The 19029-nt window shown below is 48.2% G+C and overlaps 1 long non-coding RNA gene across 3 annotated transcripts; it reads left to right on the top strand.

Moving 5' to 3' along the window:
* The first annotated feature begins 381 nt into the window (after window positions 1-381).
* On the top strand, window positions 382-14782 carry LOC119565058. 3 transcript variants are annotated; one of them, XR_006287803.1, is made up of 6 exons: window positions 382-507; window positions 1662-1777; window positions 5195-5375; window positions 5448-6185; window positions 6518-6653; window positions 13724-14782. It is a non-coding gene; the product is annotated as an uncharacterized LOC119565058 (long non-coding RNA). The 3 variants fall into 3 exon arrangements; XR_005223748.2 differs by having other exon boundaries at window positions 5195-6277; XR_005223749.2 differs by having other exon boundaries at window positions 5195-6185.
* Window positions 14783-19029: the final 4247 nt, after the last annotated feature.

The raw sequence follows: 19029 nt of genomic DNA on the forward strand, positions 1-19029 counted from the left end.
GAGCTGCAATGTCTGTGACTTTCCTGTCTATCGTTATCAGGCATTTATTCTTTCCATACTTGAGGGTAACTTCGGTTAAGCTTTTCAAATGTTTTGTTAAAACACCGCAGCGCTCTCCAGAAGAACTTTTGTAATATAAAAGGAAGTGTCTTGTGTTCCCCACATCTCTTGTGAATCAACATAATTTATATTCAATGTATACCATAATATTACAAATTCTCCTTTAACATCACTGATTATTACTTAACTTGTATTTCTTGTTACCATTTGATTTATAACATACACTTGACAAAAATTAGCAGGATGTTGTATATACTTTTTGCTCTTTGGAATTGCAGAAGGTAACATAAGAGTGTATGTTTTAATTAACCAGTATTTATCACGTTTTCATTAACCCTGCAAAGAATCTAAGGAAGAAATTCCCAGTATAGGGCTCATCCCAGTGAAATCTGACCTTGTTGAAGATTATGCTGGAGCTGTTTTGGCAGATTTACCTATTTTAAGCAGGTACATTCTTTTTACATTTGTCTGGGTTTTTCTTTTTTAATTAAATGAGGTGCTATGAGCTGATTCTTTACTGCCCTGCATCTTATGTCATTATTTACACTTGTGCAGTAGGTAGTATTTTACATCCACTTTGAACTGGTGTAAATATTAACATTAGGTGCAGAGTAAGGATGACTCAGACTCTAAATCCTGACTCCATGTTGTATTCTTTATCCAGTTGTTGATTAGCCTTACAGTCTCTGATAATGCTTGCTCTACAGTTTCAAATAGCTGCTTTTACCATACAATGTGTACTTGAAGGGCCAGATACTGATCCCATAGAAGCCAATCACAGAATGCAAATTGATTCAAATGAGAGCGTTACCTGAATAAAGATTAAGTAACTATAGATTTGTAGGTTTTATGGATAACATGATTTAACCCTAGTAACAGGCTCTGTATTGGGATGCTGGAGGAGAAAACCTTTCCCTCCACTCAGGCCAATAAATGGCTTCAGAGTTGCTCCATGAAAGCTACCTGGGGGGTGGGGGTAGTAGCCGTTTAAACCCTCAATGAACCCCTGCTGTGAGTGGAGAATCTTTGTGGCAGTAGATTCTCTCCATTTGTCCCTTCCTCAGCGTTCCCCTGCTCTGCTCAGACACCTGCTTTGTATTCCCATACAGGGAGTCCTCACAGAGCTGTGTTCTGTGACACACAAAGGATGTACCCCTCCTGTACTGACTCCCAAATCCTGGCTTTGACAAAATTATTCATGGAACTTTGTTGTTTCTGTGGCCAAGAAGTGTGGATTTGCACTAAACTAAGTATCAAATATGAAGTCAGACAATACAGATGTGCACCTATTAAAGATTAGTTCTGTGACTTATGCAATATGATTCTTCACTAATCCATAAAGAGTTAAGTGGGGAGGACAGGAAGCCACAAGAGCAAAATGAAGTCATGAGGAATCAGGTGCCTGCCATAGAAAATTAAGAATATACAAGTGAAAAAAAGATCTCTTTGGTATGACATACTCTTCTAGTCAGTATTAGGTATTACAACAAATGCCAAAACATTTTGTTTATAATGAAGTGGGTATAAGGCTTGTTATATAGGATGTGCCAGAAAACTAAAAATACATAAGTATCACTGTATATACTGTGTGTATTTTTCAGCAATGATCCTGCAGTTACTTCACTTATTAAACAAACAGAATTTGATGAACTTCGGCACTGGCATTCAGGCAAACCTCTCAGTGATGATTATGACAGAACGAAGTGCACCAATGATGGTAAAAACATAAGACCTACTCGTCTAGTTGGATAAAACTCTACTGTTGTCAAGGTTATCACATTTTAGAGGAAAGACTGCTTTCATTCCAGATAATTTTCCACATATTATATAAATATACTTCAAATGGGTATTATTACAATAATTAGTTTTATAGTCAATATATTTTGCCTGATTACATTAATTTATCTTGAATAGACCAAAGATTTATGACACAATCAATGCTGTAAGCCATATTTTCATGAGGCTCCCTTTTGCAAAAATTTGTGCAAAAATTTGTCACTTGTGCAGAAATTTACACATAGACAATATATATGTACACATACAATTTGGTATTTAAAATTGCAGTTTGGGTAACTGTATTTAAATACTCAGTTCATATGCATAAGAGTTCAGATGACTGCACAAATGGGGCCATGGCTAGATTTACCCTATGAAAATAGCAGTAGAAAGCAAAATAACTTATATACTTTTTAATTTTCTGGCAATTTTTCCTGTTTTCACATACCCAGAAAATAAACCAGGATTCCACGTTGATCTTAGATTTGCACATTTGTATTATCAAGTTAAATATACATTTGAGGGGCTACCAGCCACTTGTATACAAAACTCTTGCTCTGTTGAAAAATTACCATCTGCCAGAGCATTATATAGTGAATAAAACATCTTATGAGGCGTTTTACAGGACTTCTGTGTGATTATTAACAGATAGTTATTCATTTATAAAATAACTAGTGTAAACTCAATGCGTCAGATTCATCTCTGGTATCACTTTACTATTTACTTATAATGGATATGTACACCTGCTATGTATATATGTCTAGTGATTGTGTTTTGTAGGGATTAAACATGAATATGACACTAAGTGGCCAGATGCTCAGATGCCATAGCAATGGGCATAAGATAAGAATGTGAATGGAACGGAATAAACTAGAACAGAAAATGCCTTTGACCAATAAGTGTCTCAAGCCATATTATAATTGATGTTGGATGTTCTTCTTTAAGAGCTTCATTCCTGGTGGAACTCCACAATCCATTACATTAGTAATTTTTTTCCATTCCAGCCCAGTTGCTGTATGTTGCAGATAGATAAGCTGCTTTATACTTTTACTTTTAAGTTAAGTAATTGAATTAGTAGCACTAAAAATGGCTTCTAATTCAGCTTTCTAAAAAATGACCAACTTTAAAGACTTCTCTGAATCTCTATGATATATGGTTTAGAGAAGATATGTGGCATAGCTCCTTGAAGTTCAGCCACTTGAGAAGCACTGGTGACTATAACTTCAAAAGAAACTACCATATCCCTCTCATGACAAGATCTCTCAGCTGCTATAAAGTTTTACTATTAGGTTGTTTTAACCATCTTTCTATCCTTGCTTAACTAACACCTTCTCATTATTATTTATTGTAATGTAAACTTTGTGTAAACTGTTTAACACTGCTAGTCTTAATGAGAGGTCTTTACTACTGTAGTTTGAACATTTATGTAAGGGTCAATATGAAATGATTCATGGTGGTATATGACTTATTACTGGGAGTATAATAGCTTTGAGCCAGATTTTAAAAAGGATTTAGGCACCTAAAGTGGCAAAAAGGGACCGAATGGGATTTCCTTTGAAGGTTATGTGCTGGCATCCAGGTGTTTTGAAAATCCCAGTAGGTACCTATCTGCATCTTTAGGTGCCTAATGCCTAGATTTTCAAAGATCCATTGCTTTACTTAGCATTGCAAGGTCTAAGGTCCAGATTCACACCGAAATGCCTCTTTAGTCTAACACTTTGGTGCAACTCACATTCTCAAAACTACTACCCAGCTGCTGCCTAACCCCATAGGGTATGTCTACACAGCAGTTAAACACCCGGCTGGCCCAGGCCAGCTGACTTGGGCTTGCAGGGCTCAGGCTGTGGGACTGTAAAACTGCAGTGTAGATGCTTGGGCTGGAGCATGGGCTCTGGGACCATCCTCATCTACAGAGTCTCAGAGCTTGGGCTCCAGTCTGATCCCAGATGTCTATACCACAATTCTACAGCCCTGTAATATGAGGTCTGCAAGTCTGAATCAGCTGACTTAGACCAGCCACAGTTGTTCAACTGCTGCGTAGAGACCTAAGTCTTCATGGAACCTAGTTTCCATAGGTGGGCACATGCAAAGCTGCCTACGTCTTCAATCCACCCCATAGTAAATGAGCAGCTCAAAGCCCAAATGCAAGCCAAAGCCTCAGTGGCTCTGAAGCATGATTCTCAAACTAGGTGAGAGAATGCCTCTCTTGCCAGCATGCCTACAGGTGCAGGCCCAGCACAAACAATAGATGGATGGTGTGTGTCCTCAGAATACCAATAGCCCAGTGATTAGGGCACTCAGCTGGGATGTTGGAGACTCAAGTCCTGCTCCAGATCAAGCAGAGTGGGGATTCAAACTTGGATCTCCCACATCCCATGGGAGTATTTTGGAAATACACAAATATGCTGTCTTTTGTGCTTGCCCTGAGCTGTAGATGTGCTGGTGAAATATATGTACCCTCACCTAGTTTGAGAATTCTGCTTCATGGCTGCCAGGATTTTGGTTTGCACTAGGGTTCTGAGCAGCTCACTAGCTGTGAGGGGGCATTCAGGACTTAGGTGGCTTTACACATGCCCCTGATCCCTCCCCCACCCATGCGCTCCCTCAGCCCCCCCTCCCCAACGCCTCCCACAGTCCCCCCCCCCTCAGCCATTAGCCCCCGACACCCCTCCAGCCCCCCGCGGGCCCCTCCAGCCCCCAGCCCCCCCAGCCCCACCCTCCATCCAGGAGATCCCTCAGACCCCACTCCCCAAACTCCCCCCTAGTTCACCCCAACCCTTTTCCTCATCCCTCGGCCCCCAGCGTCCCCTGAAATGTGCTGCCGCCCCCAACCTCCTCCCCCGTCCTCAGCACCCCACCCCCAAAGGACTCCCACCCCTTTCCCCATTGCTGGCCCCCACTTTCCCGTCACCCCTCCCCCAGTCCATCCCCAGTATGCCAGGTTCCTCATCTCCAATCTCTGCTACCCCCCAACATGCTGGGTTCCTCTTTTCAGCCACCGTGGGGACCTCAATCACGCCCCCACCCGTCCCCTCTGGGGTCTCTAAATCCCCTATTCCCACAGTGCACCTTGGTAACCCTTCCCTCCTCTACCTCGAATCCCCCTATTCCCTTCCCTTGGGTCCTCCTGGACACCTCAACCCCACAGTCCATCCCCCACATATATCCTGGTCACTCATTCACACGCTGAGCTAGTCCTTCAGCCCCCACAGTCCACCAAACTTCACCATCCATGAGCCCCGTGGCCCTGTGGCCGGGAAAGGGGGGGCAAGCTCCCAATGTGGCTGAGCTGGGTGTGAGTGTGAATATTTTCCTGTCTGGTGTGTGCTGGGCTCACAAAGACTCTTTACACCCTCAGGGTGGGGTGTGGTTTTTGGCCGAAGGTGACACCTTTTGGGAGCCCTGTGGATGCGATGGAGCGTCTGGAATGGGGCGTGGGAAGGAGAAGAGCGATATGAAGATGGCATCTAAGATGAGGCCAGGTGCCTTCTGTGGAGGGAGACATGGTGGACAATACCAAGGATTGGGGAGACAACCAGGTGTGAGCCCAGGGTGCAGAGAGCTGGGGAAGGGTGTCTGTGTCTGTAACACTTCTCTGTCCTCTCTCACAGATGGAGTCCAAGAGGGATAGGAAGGAGAGGACGAGCGCCCCAGTACTCAAGAATAATAAGGTGTATCCTAGCTGCGCCCGGGGCTCTGTGGGGTTAAGAGCAGTGGAAGGGACAAGAGTCTCCTGTGCAGAGTGACTATTTTGGGTGCAGGTGCACTGGGGTGCTTCTAATTGTAGCTCCCAGAACATCATGGGAAGGGGGTTCAGGGTAGAGCCCTGGGGTGTGGGAGATGCGAAAAGAAGAGCCCCGCCATCACGGCAGTGTGTGACGATAACTTTTGTTTTTCCTTCTTGCGTTGTGTTTGGCACCAAGGGAAAAGAAGTCTGTGTGTGTGTCTTGATGCCACGCAAGACCTGTCCAGCTCACCCTCTCTCTCTTTTTACTGCCTCCTACCACAGGCCATGGGCAGGAGAAGTGCGCATTGATCCCCACAGGCTTGGTCTCGAGAGCCTGCACCATCTAGCAGGAGGGAAGAGAATCATAGCAGGTCCTGGAGGTGACAGAGGGGGAGGTGGGGTGACTGGCCACACAGCCCTTTGGCTCTGTCTCTTTTCATCGCGTGGGGCTGCTCCAGAGCATGTGGGAGACGGAGGGAGGCCGAGCTCTCGCGCACCGATAGAGCTGTGGGCAGGGCTGCCTCGCTCGTCGGTTATTTCCTGCGCTTGCAGATGAGTCGCCCAGGAGCCCCAGGCAGAGGAGAAGCTGGAAGAAGTGGAGCTGAGCAGGCTGGACATCCCGGTAAGCAGAGATGAACAGTCCTGAGCCTTCTGCCTTTCCCACACTGGGTGTGAGTCAGCGGTGATGGCACTCTCTTCCTCAGCTCTTCCCAGGTTAGTTTTCTTCAGAGGCTGTGAGCTGTGCGTGGTATTAAGGGCAGGGGAAGAGACAATCGTCTCCTGTGCAGAGTGACTCCTTTGGGTGCAGGTGCAGAGGGAGGATTTCTAATTGTATCTGTGATGGCATAATGGGAGGAGGGTTGAAGCCAGAGCCCTGGGGTGCGGGAGGAGCGAGAAGAGGAGCCTCGCCACCATTGCTTTTTCTTTCCCTCTTGTGTTGTGTTTAATACCAAGGGGAAAGAAGTCATGAGGACGGAGTCCAGCCCCGAGGTGAGATGGAAAGTGAGCGAGAGCAGTGACAGCGTGAATCCTGTTGATGCCAGGCAAGACCTGTCCAGCTGGGAGCGAAGCAGCTGTCGCTGTCAGTGAGGTAAGTGTCTGGTTTGGGGAGGGCTCTGGTCACAGCCCCCCTGGCTCCAAGCAGGGACTTCCCGTTAGCTGGGTGTGGGTTTCCTGCCTAGCTGTGGCTTCAAGGGAGATGATGTTGCCATTTGCGGGGGCTGATCATCTCTCTGGCCAGGAGTGGGGTGTGCTCCCTAGCAGAAGGTTGAATCCATGAGGGTGACTCCCGATTCTGAGTTTCTTTCCTTCCTCCTAGGTTTCTCTCTCTTTCTGTCTTCTCTACTGTGTTGGCCAACTCACACTCAAACTCTCTCTCTCCTTTCATGGACACCTGTTATGTTCAGTTGCCTGCATCCTCTTCCTCTGCTCCCCCTCCCCCTGTCTCCTTTGGGCTAGGCTGGGTCTATCTGCCTATGGCCATGGTCTCTGCCCTACTGGGCTAAGTGGCTTGCCCCTCCCACCCCGTATCTTCCTAGAGAGGTTGGGGAGACTTCATTGGTGTAACTGGGTCACAGCATGAGTGGCCAGTCATGTCTTTGGGGCTGTGGGGTCTGAGACGGAGAGGGGTAGATTCGTGGTCATGGCCTTGGGCACAGGAGAAGTGGGGCTAGGATTAGAGATGCCTAGAAACCCTCTTATCATCCCTGGCTCCATTACTGCATCACCCAAAAGCCTCGCTCGGGGTCCACACCCAATACTGGGTTTCCAACGGTGCCACTGGTTAGTTGGTCTTTCTCTGCTTCCCCAGAACCCCTCCCCAGAGTCTGTCATTGCTTCACCTAAAAGCTGCTTCCCTTTTGGGTCTCTGTTCTGGGGTCTCTGCTGTCATCGGGGACACTGCTCTGGCTATGGGCAGGTGCTCAGCAAGGTGAGGGTTGTAACTCAGAGCTTTCGCCATCAGAAATTTAAATAAAATTAGCCTTTGCCTCATTGCTTAAAGTGCAGAGTAACACACAGGCACACACCTGCTCACCAGGGGTATGTGTGGGTTGGTGTCAGGGTGCAGGGCCCCCTGGTGACCAGGTGGGGCAGTGCATGGTGAATATCGCTCCTGTTGGGGCATTGACCGCTGCTGGCCAGGTGGGATAGTGCCAGAGCCTCGCGAACCAGCTGAGCGGCAGCGAACCAGCTGAGCAGCGGGGACAGCAGAGCAGCTCACAGCAGGAGTTTGCCTGGGACTGGTAAGTATCCGAGTGTGTGTGTGTGTGTGTGTGTGTGTGTTTGCTTGCTGAGGAAGTATCCGAGCGTGTGTTTGCTGGGAGGGCAGTGAGAGAGCCTGAGTGAGTGTCTGATTGGCTGCTAGCCTGCAGGGGGCGGGCATTAGGGTGTCTGTTTGCTTGCGTCAGGGGAGCCTGGCTGTTTAAAAATAGCCAGAGCCTCGCGAACCAGCTGAGCGGCAGTGAACCAGCTGAGCAGCGGGGACAGCAGAGCAACTCACAGCAGGAGTTTGCCTGGGAGTTCGCCTGGAGTGAGCCCAGTGAGGCTTACATCTTGCAAACGTCTCTGAGGAAGCTCATAGTAGGTGTTATGGAAGGGGGGGGTTCAGCTGTTGTGACCTGCACTGGATGTGCCATGTTTGTCTTTCTTCCACAGGACAGAAGCGACTTTGTCTGTACAAAGTGCAAGCTGGTCTCCATATTGGAAGAGAAGATTGAAGGTCTGGAGCAACAGATAACGACCCTGCGTTGTATACGAGAAAATGAGGATTTTCTGGACAAAACTCAGGATAGGCTTCTAGGGGCACAAAGCTCTAAAGATATAGAGCAGGTTGCACAGAGGAGCCAAGAGGCCAGTGAAGAAGCTTGGCAACATGTGACCTCCAGAAGAGGTAAGCGGAATGTCCGGGTTCCAGTAACACAGACACAGGTAACTAACCGCTTTCATGTTCTCTCCACAGATACCATTGCGGAGAGTGGACCAGATGATATGTCTGGGGGGAGAAAGCAGAAGGAGACTCCGCTGGTTGGAAGGCATGAGATGCGATGTCCTGAGGTTGGGGGTTCCACGACCACCACTCCCAAGAGGAGAAGGCGGGTGGTGGTGGTCGGGGACTCTCTCCTCCGGGGGACTGAGTCATCTATCTGCCGCCCTGACCGGGAAAACCGAGAAGTCTGCTGCTTGCCAGGGGCTAAGATTCGCGATGTGACGGAGAGACTGCCGAGACTCATCAAGCCCTCGGATCGCTACCCCTTCCTGCTTCTCCACGTGGGCACCAATGATACTGCCAAGAATGACCTTGAGCGGATCACTGCGGACTACGTGGCTCTGGGAAGAAGGATAAAGGAGTTGGAGGCGCAAGTGGTGTTCTCGTCCATCCTCCCCGTGGAAGGAAAAGGCCTGGGTAGGGACCGTCGAATCGTGGAAGTCAACGAATGGCTACGCAGGTGGTGTCGGAGAGAAGGCTTTGGATTCTTTGACCATGGGATGGTGTTCCATGAAGGAGGAGTGCTGGGCAGAGACGGGCTCCATCTTACGAAGAGAGGGAAGAGCATCTTTGCCAGCAGGCTGGCTAACCTAGTGAGGAGGGCTTTAAACTAGGTTCACCGGGGGAAGGAGACCAAAGCCCTGAGGTAAGTGGGAAAGCGGGATACCGGGAGGAAGCACAGGCAGGAATGTCTGTGAGGGGAGGGCTCCTGCCTCATACTGGGAATGAGGGGCGATCAACAGGTTATCTCAAGTGCTTATATACAAATGCACAAAGCCTTGGAAACAAGCAGGGAGAACTGGAGGTCCTGGTGATGTCAAGGAACTATGACGTGATCGGAATAACAGAGACTTGGTGGGATAACTCACATGACTGGAGTACAGTCATGGATGGTTATAAACTGTTCAGGAAGGACAGGCAGGGCAGAAAAGGTGGGGGAGTAGCACTGTATGTAAGGGAGCAGTATGACTGCTCAGAGCTCCTGTACGAAACTGTGGAAAAACCTGAGTGTCTCTGGATTAAGTTTAGAAGTGTGTGCAACAAGAGTGATGTAGTGGTGGGAGTCTGCTATAGACCACCGGACCAGGGGGATGAGGTGGATGAGGCTTTCTTCCGGCAACTCACGGAAGCTACTAGATCGCATGCCCTGATTCTCATGGGTGACTTTAATTTTCCTGATATCTGCTGGGAGAGCAATACAGCGGTGCATAGACAATCCAGGAAGTTTTTGGAAAGCGTAGGGGACAATTTCCTGGCGCACGTGCTAGGGGAGCCAACTGGGGGGGGGCGCTTTTCTTGACCTGCTGCTCACAAACCGGGTAGAATTAGTGGGGGAAGCAAAAGTGGATGGGAATCTGGGAGGCAGTGACCATGAGTTGGTTGAGTTCAGGATCCTGACGCAGGGAAGAAAGGTAAGCAGCAGGATACGGACCCTGGACTTCAGGAAAGCAGACTTCGACTCCCTCAGGGAACAGATGGCCAGGATCCCCTGGGGGACTAACATGAAGGGGAAGGGAGTCCAGGACAGCAGGCTGTATTTCAAGGAATCCCTGTTGAGGTTACAGGGACAAACCATCCCGATGAGTCGAAAGAATAGTAAATATGGCAGGCGACCAGCTTGGCTTAATGGTGAAATCCTAGCGGATCTTAAACATAAAAAAGAAGCTTACAAGAAGTGGAAGGTTGGACATATGACCAGGGAAGAGTATAAAAATATTGCTCGGGCATGTAGGAAAGATATCAGGAGGGCCAAATCGCACCTGGAGCTGCAGCTAGCAAGAGATGTCAAGAGTAACAAGAAGGGTTTCTTCAGGTATGTTGGCAACAAGAAGAAAGCCAAGGAAAGTGTGGGCCCCTTACTGAATGAGGGAGGCAACCTAGTGACAGAGGATGTGGAAAAAGCTAATGTACTCAATGCTTTTTTTGCCTCTGTTTTCACTAACAAGGTCAGCTCCCAGACTGCTGCGCTGGGCATCACAAAATGGGGAAGAGATGGCCAGCCCTGTGTGGAGATAGAGGTGGTTAGGGACTATTTAGAAAAGCTGGACGTGCACAAGTCCATGGGGCCGGACGAGTTGCATCCGAGAGTGCTGAAGGAATTGGCGGCTGTGATTGCAGAGCCCTTGGCCATTATCTTTGAAAACTCATGGCGAACGGGGGAAGTCCCGGATGACTGGAAAAAGGCTAATGTAGTGCCAATCTTTAAAAAAGGGAAGAAGGAGGATCCTGGGAACTACAGGCCAGTCAGCCTCACCTCCGTCCCTGGAAAAATCATGGAGCAGGTCCTCAAAGAATCAATCCTGAAGCACTTACATGAGAGGAAAGTGATCAGGAACAGTCAGCATGGATTCACCAAGGGAAGGTCATGCCTGACTAATCTAATCGCCTTTTATGATGAGATTACTGGTTCTGTGGATGAAGGGAAAGCAGTGGATGTATTGTTTCTTGACTTTAGCAAAGCTTTTGACACGGTCTCCCACAGTATTCTTGTCAGCAAGTTAAGGAAGTATGGGCTGGATGAATGCACTATAAGGTGGGTAGAAAGCTGGCTAGATTGTCGGGCTCAACGGGTAGTGATCAATGGCTCCATGTCTAGTTGGCAGCCGGTGTCAAGTGGAGTGCCCCAGGGGTCGGTCCTGGGGCCGGTTTTGTTCAATATCTTCATAAATGATCTGGAGGATGGTGTGGATTGCACTCTCAGCAAATTTGCGGAAGATACTAAACTGGGAGGAGTGGTAGATACGCTGGAGGGGAGGGATAGGATACAGAAGGACCTAGACAAATTGGAGGATAGGGCCAAAAGAAATCTGATGAGGTTCAATAAGGATAAGTGCAGGGTCCTGCACTTAGGATGGAAGAATCCAATGCACCGCTACAGACTAGGGACCGAATGGGTAGGCAACAAAAATGATTAGGGGTCTAGAGCACATGACTTATGAGGAGAGGCTGAGGGAGCTAGGATTGTTTAGTCTGCAGAAGAGAAGAATGGGGGGGATTTGATAGCTGCTTTCAACTACCTGAAAGGGGGTTCCAAAGAGGATGGCTCTAGACTGTTCTCAATGGTAGCAGATGACAGAACGAGGAGTAATGGTCTCAAGTTGCAATGGGGGAGGTTTAGATTGGATATTAGGAAAAACTTTTTCACTAAGAGGGTGGTGAAACACTGGAATGCGTTACCTAGGGAGGTGGTAGAATCTTCTTCCTTAGAGGTTTTTAAGGTCAGGCTTGACAAAGCCCCGGCTGGGGTGATTTAACTGGGAATTGGTCCTGCTTCGAGCAGGGGGTTGTACTAGATGACCTTCTGGGGTCCCTTCCAACCCTGATATTCTATGATTCTATGATTCTATGTGTATCTTCCCCCCCAGCACTGTGATCGTGACCCCTGCTGGCCAGGCACCACTGGTAGCCAGATGAGTCAGTGCTCTAGGTGAGTACTTCACCTCCCCCAAGGTGGCAGGGTGCCTGTATGGCCCTGTTAGGTAGTACCCTGGGTATCTTCCAACCCTCTTGTGGCAGTGAGCCCTGTTCCTGGTGTGCATCACTCCCCCACTAGGGATGTGCACTGGTGGCCAAGTGGGGCAGTTCCCTGTGTGTAGCCCCCCCACCCCCTCTTTGGCCAGCTATGGCAGGCACTAATCCCTGGCATTCACATGGGGCAATACCCTCTATATATCCCCCAACTGGGGCAGTGCCCTGTGCATGTGTGTTTGTCTCCCCTGTCAAGGTTCCTTCCCCACTCTGAACTCCAGGGTACAGATGTGGGGACCGGCATGAAAACCTCCTTAGCTTACTTTTACTAGCTTAGGTTAAAACGTCCCCAAGGTACAAATTAATTTTACCCTTTGCCCTTGGGATTTCCACTGCCACCACCAAACTTTAACTGGGTTTACTGGGAAACGTAGTTTGGACACGTCTTTCCCCCCAAAATCCTCCCAACCCTTGCACCCCACTTCCTGGGGAAGGTTTGGTAAAAATCCTCACCAATTTGCATAGGTGACCACAGACCCAAACTCTTGGATCTGAGAACAATGAAAAAGCATTCAGTTTTCTTACAAGAAGACTTTTAATAGAAGTAAAGGAATCACCTCTGTAAAATCAGGATGGTAGATACCTTACAGGGCAATTAGATTCAAAACATGGAGAATCCCTTGAGGCAAAACCTTAAGTTACAAAAAAGACACACAGACAGGAATAGTCATTCTATTCAGCACAGTTCTTTTCTCAGCCATTTAAAGAAATCATAATCTAACACATACCTAGCTAGATTATTTACTAAAAGTTCTAAGACTCCATTCCTGTTCTGTCCCTGGCAAAAGCAGCATACAGACAGACACAGACCCTTTGATTTTTCCCCCTCCTCCCAGCTTTTGAAAGTCTCTTGTCTCCTCATTGGTCATTTTGGTCAGGTGCCAGCGAGGTTACCTTTAGCTTCTTAACCCTTTACAGGTGAGAGGATTTTTCCTCTGGCCAGGAGGGATTTTAAAGGGGTTTTACCTTCCCTTTATTTTTATGACATCCCCTATTTGGGTAGTGACTGCTGGTGGCTAAGTGAGGCAGTGGCCTTTGATTTCCTCCTCTCCCCGCACTCCCACATCTGAGGTACTGCCCCCTGTTGGCCAGTTGAGGCACTACCTGATGTGTGTATCTACTAATTGGAGCAGTGACCTCCCGGTGGTGGCCTGGTGTGGCAGTGCCCTCTTGGTATCTCCCTCCCACAACAGACAGACACACACCGTTGTGGTAGTGGCCACTTCAGGCCGTGGCCTGTTTATCATTCCCCCACTACCATTGCAGCAGTGACTCCTGGTGGTCACGTGAGGCAGGGCCCTGCATGTGTCCCCCCGGCCAGTGCTGCAGTGACCCCTGGGGCCCAGTTTGAGAACAGGTTTTGTGTACCTCATGTGTAGCCTGCGTGTACCTCACGTCTTGGGGCAGTGAAGTGTGGTAGCCAGCTAACACAGGGCACAGTCTGACGTCTGGTGGCCACGTAGGGCAGTGGCCTGTGTGTACCATCTCCACTGGCGCCGTGACCCCTGGTGTCTTGGTACTAAGATGCAGCCACATCTGGGTTACACAGTGGGGTTGTATATAGGCCAATGGGGATAGGCCCCCACTGTTCCAGGAAGTAGACAAGGTCTAAGATACCAGAGCAACTACTGCTGCTATTTCAACAGGAAGAGAAGGAGGAGGCTGCAGGATGGTGAAGGAGAGAAAATCAACACTGCAGGAGCAGGAGAAGGTAAAGACCAGGAGAATCCAGAAGCCAAGTTCACCAGAGAGGCACAGGGAACCTCTCTGCAACCTTCCCAAAACTCTCATTTGAAGAGGGGTGTGGACTGTGGAATATGTAGCTTTCTCCCAAAAAACATAAAGAAATAGCTTTGAGCTCTGATGTGCTATGTAAGGTCAGTTCTTTGATGGGGTTAGTGAGGGGTTCGATGCCATTTAACTAATCCACTTTCAAGTCACACCTTCTACTAATCAAAATTCATTTTCCTGAGTGTCCCCCTGTTGGCAAGCGCTGAATTCTCCGTGCTGACCCATCCCTTTAAGGCCCTGGGTTTGTGGTGCAGGAAGGGCTTGATCACTTTTTACAGTGGGGGAGCTGAAAGCCGGCTAGCTGGACCCCTGTGTGTTCACAAGCAGTGTGAAAAAGCACAATTCCCACTCACACTACTCAGGGGCAGCACAGCTCCGGGGCTCTCAAGGATCACACACTAATGCTAGCTTCAGAGGCGTGCGCACGGGGTGGGCCCAGGCACACCTGAATCAGGGTCGCCCCAGAGCAAAAAAAAAAGGGGGGCGGCCGGACTGCTGGAGATGGGGGGAGGGGGAGTCTGGAGTAGGGGGGCCCTGGCCCAGCCACTCTTCTCCGCCCCCGCTCTCTCCTGCGGGGGAGAAGCTTGGTGGGGCTGCACCCCAGGCTCGGTCCTGCTGCTCCGAGGCCGCCGGCAACCAAGCTCCCGCCTCTCCCCGCAGCTTGCTGCGGACTTGCCCCACCTCCGCCCCTGCCCCCATTCCGCGGTGTGCCGGGCAGAGAGAGGGGGACGTGGAGAAGAGGCGGGGAGAGGGCCTTGAGGAAGGGGGTGGAATCGGGGTATACCTTCCAGCTCCCTCCTGTGAAACACTCAGGGCAGAGGGCTGGAAGCACCCCCCGACTCCAGCACACCTCCCCAGCCCTGACCCCTGCAGCCCTCTCCCACACACGCAGCCCTCTGCCCTGACTCCTGCACGCCCCAACCCTGACTCCTGCACCCTCCTCACACACCCTGCCCTGACTCCTGCACCCCCCCCACACACACCCAGTCCCCAGTTCTGACTCCTGCACCCCCCTCAAATCCCCACCCCCACCCTGAGCACCAAATTGGAGCTCTTGCACCCTCCCCCCACACATATCAACCTGCACCCCTTGCACCGAATGGGAGCTCCCCCAGGTAAGTGCTCCACACCCCCAACCTCCTGCCCCAACTCTGAGCCCCCTCCCTCATTCTACCTCCTGTTCAGACCCTGCACCCCAACCCCCAGCCTTCTCCTTCACACCCAGCCCTGTGCTCAGTGCACCCCCACCCTCAGCTCAGTGCAGAGCGAGACGAAGAGAATGGGCTAGACTAGGGAGAAGGTAGGTACCCACTCTATGTGGGCAGGAGTAGGGGGGGATCCTGTTTACCCCCTCCCCAGACCTGCTCTGCTTGCAGTTTACCCCTGGCCCCTTTCTTGCTTCAAGGATCAATCCTAGCTCCTGCCCCACTGTGCTTTTGCCCTCAGCCCCTGCCTTGCTCCAGTCAACAGGGACTAATCCTCCTCCCATGTCCCACTGTGCTCATCTTGCCCCTGTCTCCTGCCTCACTCCAGCTTGGACCAATCCTTCCCCCCGCCCCCATGCCCGACTTTGAGGGTGGATAAAAATCAATGACTTTTTTTAAAAAATCAAATAATCGGATTTTTTTAATTTAAATTGGATTTTTGAGGAAAAAATATCTAAAGATTGTTTTAATTAAGGTACATCAGAGATGCTTAGTTTTGCAGTTCTCAAACTGTGGATTTGTGTCTCCAGAGGTAACGTGCTTGTTAACAGCAAAAATGTTTTAAATAAATAAATAATATAGAGAAGTGAGAAATAACAGACCTCAACTCTGTTGTCCCTCTGCAAATATGTGGACACAGGGTCAACCCCTTACCTCTCTTTAAAAGTGAAAAGTTTCAAAAAGTTCAATAAATAGAAGATTGTTGGGGGCAGAATAGATCTGGACAAGGAAAAGAAGTCTGGAGATAAACGTGAGAATGAGGGACATATGCTTTTTGTTAAACTATTATGTTTGCTGTTGAAGAAAAATATCCAGAATACTTCACGTGGTTGTTTTAGTTAAATAAAGCAATTTAAATATCTGTCTGGGGATGTTCTCTTCCTAATACAGCCTGGCAAGAAAATCCTCCAAATATTAATGATTAACCTGTTGAATTGGAGAGAGTTCCCCTCCCAATAACTTCATAAATCTCTGCTTCAGTTACCTTTGGTAAATGAAATAACCAAACACTCATTCATTTTGTGACATAGCTGTAAAACTCATCTGAAAAGTTTTCCGTATAAATCACGGTTTAAAAATGTATAGTGTTTCCCTTCTAAAAGTGAAACCTACATCAAACTCTGAGTTGTGAAGAATATGTATTAAGGTTATAACAAGCAACAAGAATGCACTTTTATGTAGAAAACCATGATTAAATGGAGTCTTCCTGACGAGTGATTTAAATCAAATCCACCCTGCCCGCTGTACTTTTGCCCCGGCCTCTTCATTCCCCAGAGGGGCCCACAAATATGTTTGGTGCCAGGCCCACAAAAAGTCAATCTGGTCCTGTTCCTAGAATGAACCCTCATTGAGTGGGGCGATCCCCAGGGAGTAGCTCAAACCTCCAACGTGTCCACCAGTGGCAGGATATGAGCACGGCAAGGAAGGGGGTGGCAGTGACATCACACAGGCCTTTTGCAGGAGCTCAGCCGATTGGTCAAAGGTGGTGGGGAGGTGGTGACCTCACAGACAGATGCTGACATCAGCCAGGCAGGATGGGGAGGGGCCAGGGAAACCTCGGCGACCCCTGTGGCTTCACTTCAGCGAGTCTCCTTCTCGAGGTCTCTCCGTGAGGACTGAGAGGGGATCAAGGGTCACGTACGTGAGCATCAGGGGGAACCTCTGTAGAGTTTTCTCCTTTCCTTTCATTGATTTATTGATAGAAAACAGACGTCCCTGTTGAGAAGGTAAGAGCCTCCTGAGGTCTGAAACCTCTTTAGTCGGATCCATCTGGTGACAGTTGAATTCTAGGCATGGAAAACACAAGCTTAAGGAGGCAGAATTTTATTCTGCACCTAAATTCTGTCCCTTAGAATCACTGGGGACATGCGGGTTTGTCCTTTTTATTTCACCTTTTCCTCCATTCCTCCCTCCTTTCTCTTCTTCTCTTGCATCTTTTGTCCTTTCTCCTCTTCCCCTCCCAACACCAGGAGGTGTGTGTGTGTTTGTGAATCCACTGATCTTCCTTCATGTGGGAACAGATGACATCGATAGATTCTCGTTGGAACGTATCAAGGAAGACTATGCCAGGCTGGGGAAGGAGCTTTAGGAAATTGAGGCTCAAGTGATCTTCAGTGGGTTTCTGCCTGTTCCGAGAAGTGGGCAACAAAGGTGTGACAAGATTATGACTATCAACAGATGGCTCAGGCAGTGGTGCTGTAAGGAGGGCTTTAGGATGTATGGCCACTGGGAGGCATTCATGGAGAGAGGACTGTTCTCTCTGGATGGACTTCATCTGAGTAGGGAAGAAAATAGACTTCTCGGATGGAGACTGGCACAACTGATTAAGAGAGCTTTAAATGAGGAATTTGGGGGAGATGGTTGGAAGATGTACAGGTAATGTCCACACCGGATTTTAATATTGAGAGGGAAGAAAACAAAGTAATGAAGGATACAGCTGTGAGTAGGAGAATGGACATAAGGAGGAAGGGCAGTGTGGATACCAGTCTAATAGGTCATGCTGGCGGTAGAATGTCAGTGCCTAATTGGGTAAAGAATGTGATTGAGGGCAAACAGCAAAAATTAAGAGGTTTGTACACCAATGCGAGGAGCCTAGGTAACAAAATGCAGGAACTAGAGCTACTGGTGCAGGAAGTGAAACCAGATATTGTAGGGATAACAGAAACATGGTGGAATAGTGGTCATGACTGGAGTTCAGGTATTGAAGGGTATGTGCTGTTTAGGAAAGACCGAAATAAAGGCAAAGGCGGTGGAGTAGCATTGTATATCAATGATGAGGTAGATTGTAAAGAAATAAGACGCGATGGAATGGATAAGACAGAGTCTGGGCAAAAATCACTTTGGGGAAGAAAACTACTAAAGCCTCCCCTGGGATAGTGCTTGGGGTGTGCTATAGACTGCCGGGATCTAATTTGGATATCTATAGAAACCTCTTTAATGTTTCTAATGAAGTAAATACTAATGGCAACTGTGTGATAATGGGAAATCTTAACTTCCCAGATATAGACTGGAGGATAAGTGCTAATAATAATAATAGGGCTCAGATTTTCCTAGAGGTGATAGCTGATGGATTCCTTCATCAAGTAGTTGCTGAACTAACAAGAGGGGATGCCATTTTAGATTTGGTTTTAGTGAGTAGTGAGGACCTCATAGAAGAAATGGTTGTTGGGGACAACCTTGGTTCGAGCGATCATGAGCTAATTCAGTTCAAACGGAATGGAAGGATAAACAAAAATAGATCTGTGACTAGGGTTTTTGATTTCAAAACGGCTGACTTTCAAAAATTAAGGAAATTAGTTAAGGAAGTGGATTGGACTGAAGAATTTATGGATCAAAAGGCTGAGGAGGCCTGGGATTACTTTAAATCAAAGCTGCAGAAACTATCAGAAGCCTGCATCTCAAGAAAGGGGAAAAAATTCATAGACAGGAGTGGCAGACCAAGCTGGATATGCAAGCATCTCTGAGAGGTGATGAAGAAAAAGCAGAAAGCATACAGGGAGTGGAAGATGGGAGGGATCAGCAAGGAAAGCTACCTTATTGAGGTCAGAAGACGTAGGGATAAAGTGAGAAAGGCTAAAAGTCAAGGAGAGTTGGACCTTGCAAAGGGAATTAAAACCAATAGTAAAAGGTTCTATAGCCATATAAATAAGAAGAAAACAAAGAAAGAAGAAGTGGGACCACTAAACACTGAGGATGGAGTGCAGGTCAAGGATAATCTAGGCATGGCCCAATATCTAAACAAATACTTTGCCTCAGTCTTTAAGGAGGCTAATGAGGAGCTTAGGCATAACGATAGCATGAGAAATGGGAATGAGGATATGGAGGTAGATATTACTGTATCCGAGGTAGAAGCCAAAAACTCGTACAGCTTAATGGGACTAAATCGGGGGCCCAGCTAATCTTCCTCCAAGAATATTAAAGGAATTGGCACAAGAAATTGCAAGCCCATTAGCAAG

This window comes from Chelonia mydas, unplaced genomic scaffold, assembly GCF_015237465.2.
Source record: "Chelonia mydas isolate rCheMyd1 unplaced genomic scaffold, rCheMyd1.pri.v2 scaffold_96_arrow_ctg1, whole genome shotgun sequence".
Taxonomy (NCBI): domain Eukaryota; kingdom Metazoa; phylum Chordata; order Testudines; family Cheloniidae; genus Chelonia; species Chelonia mydas.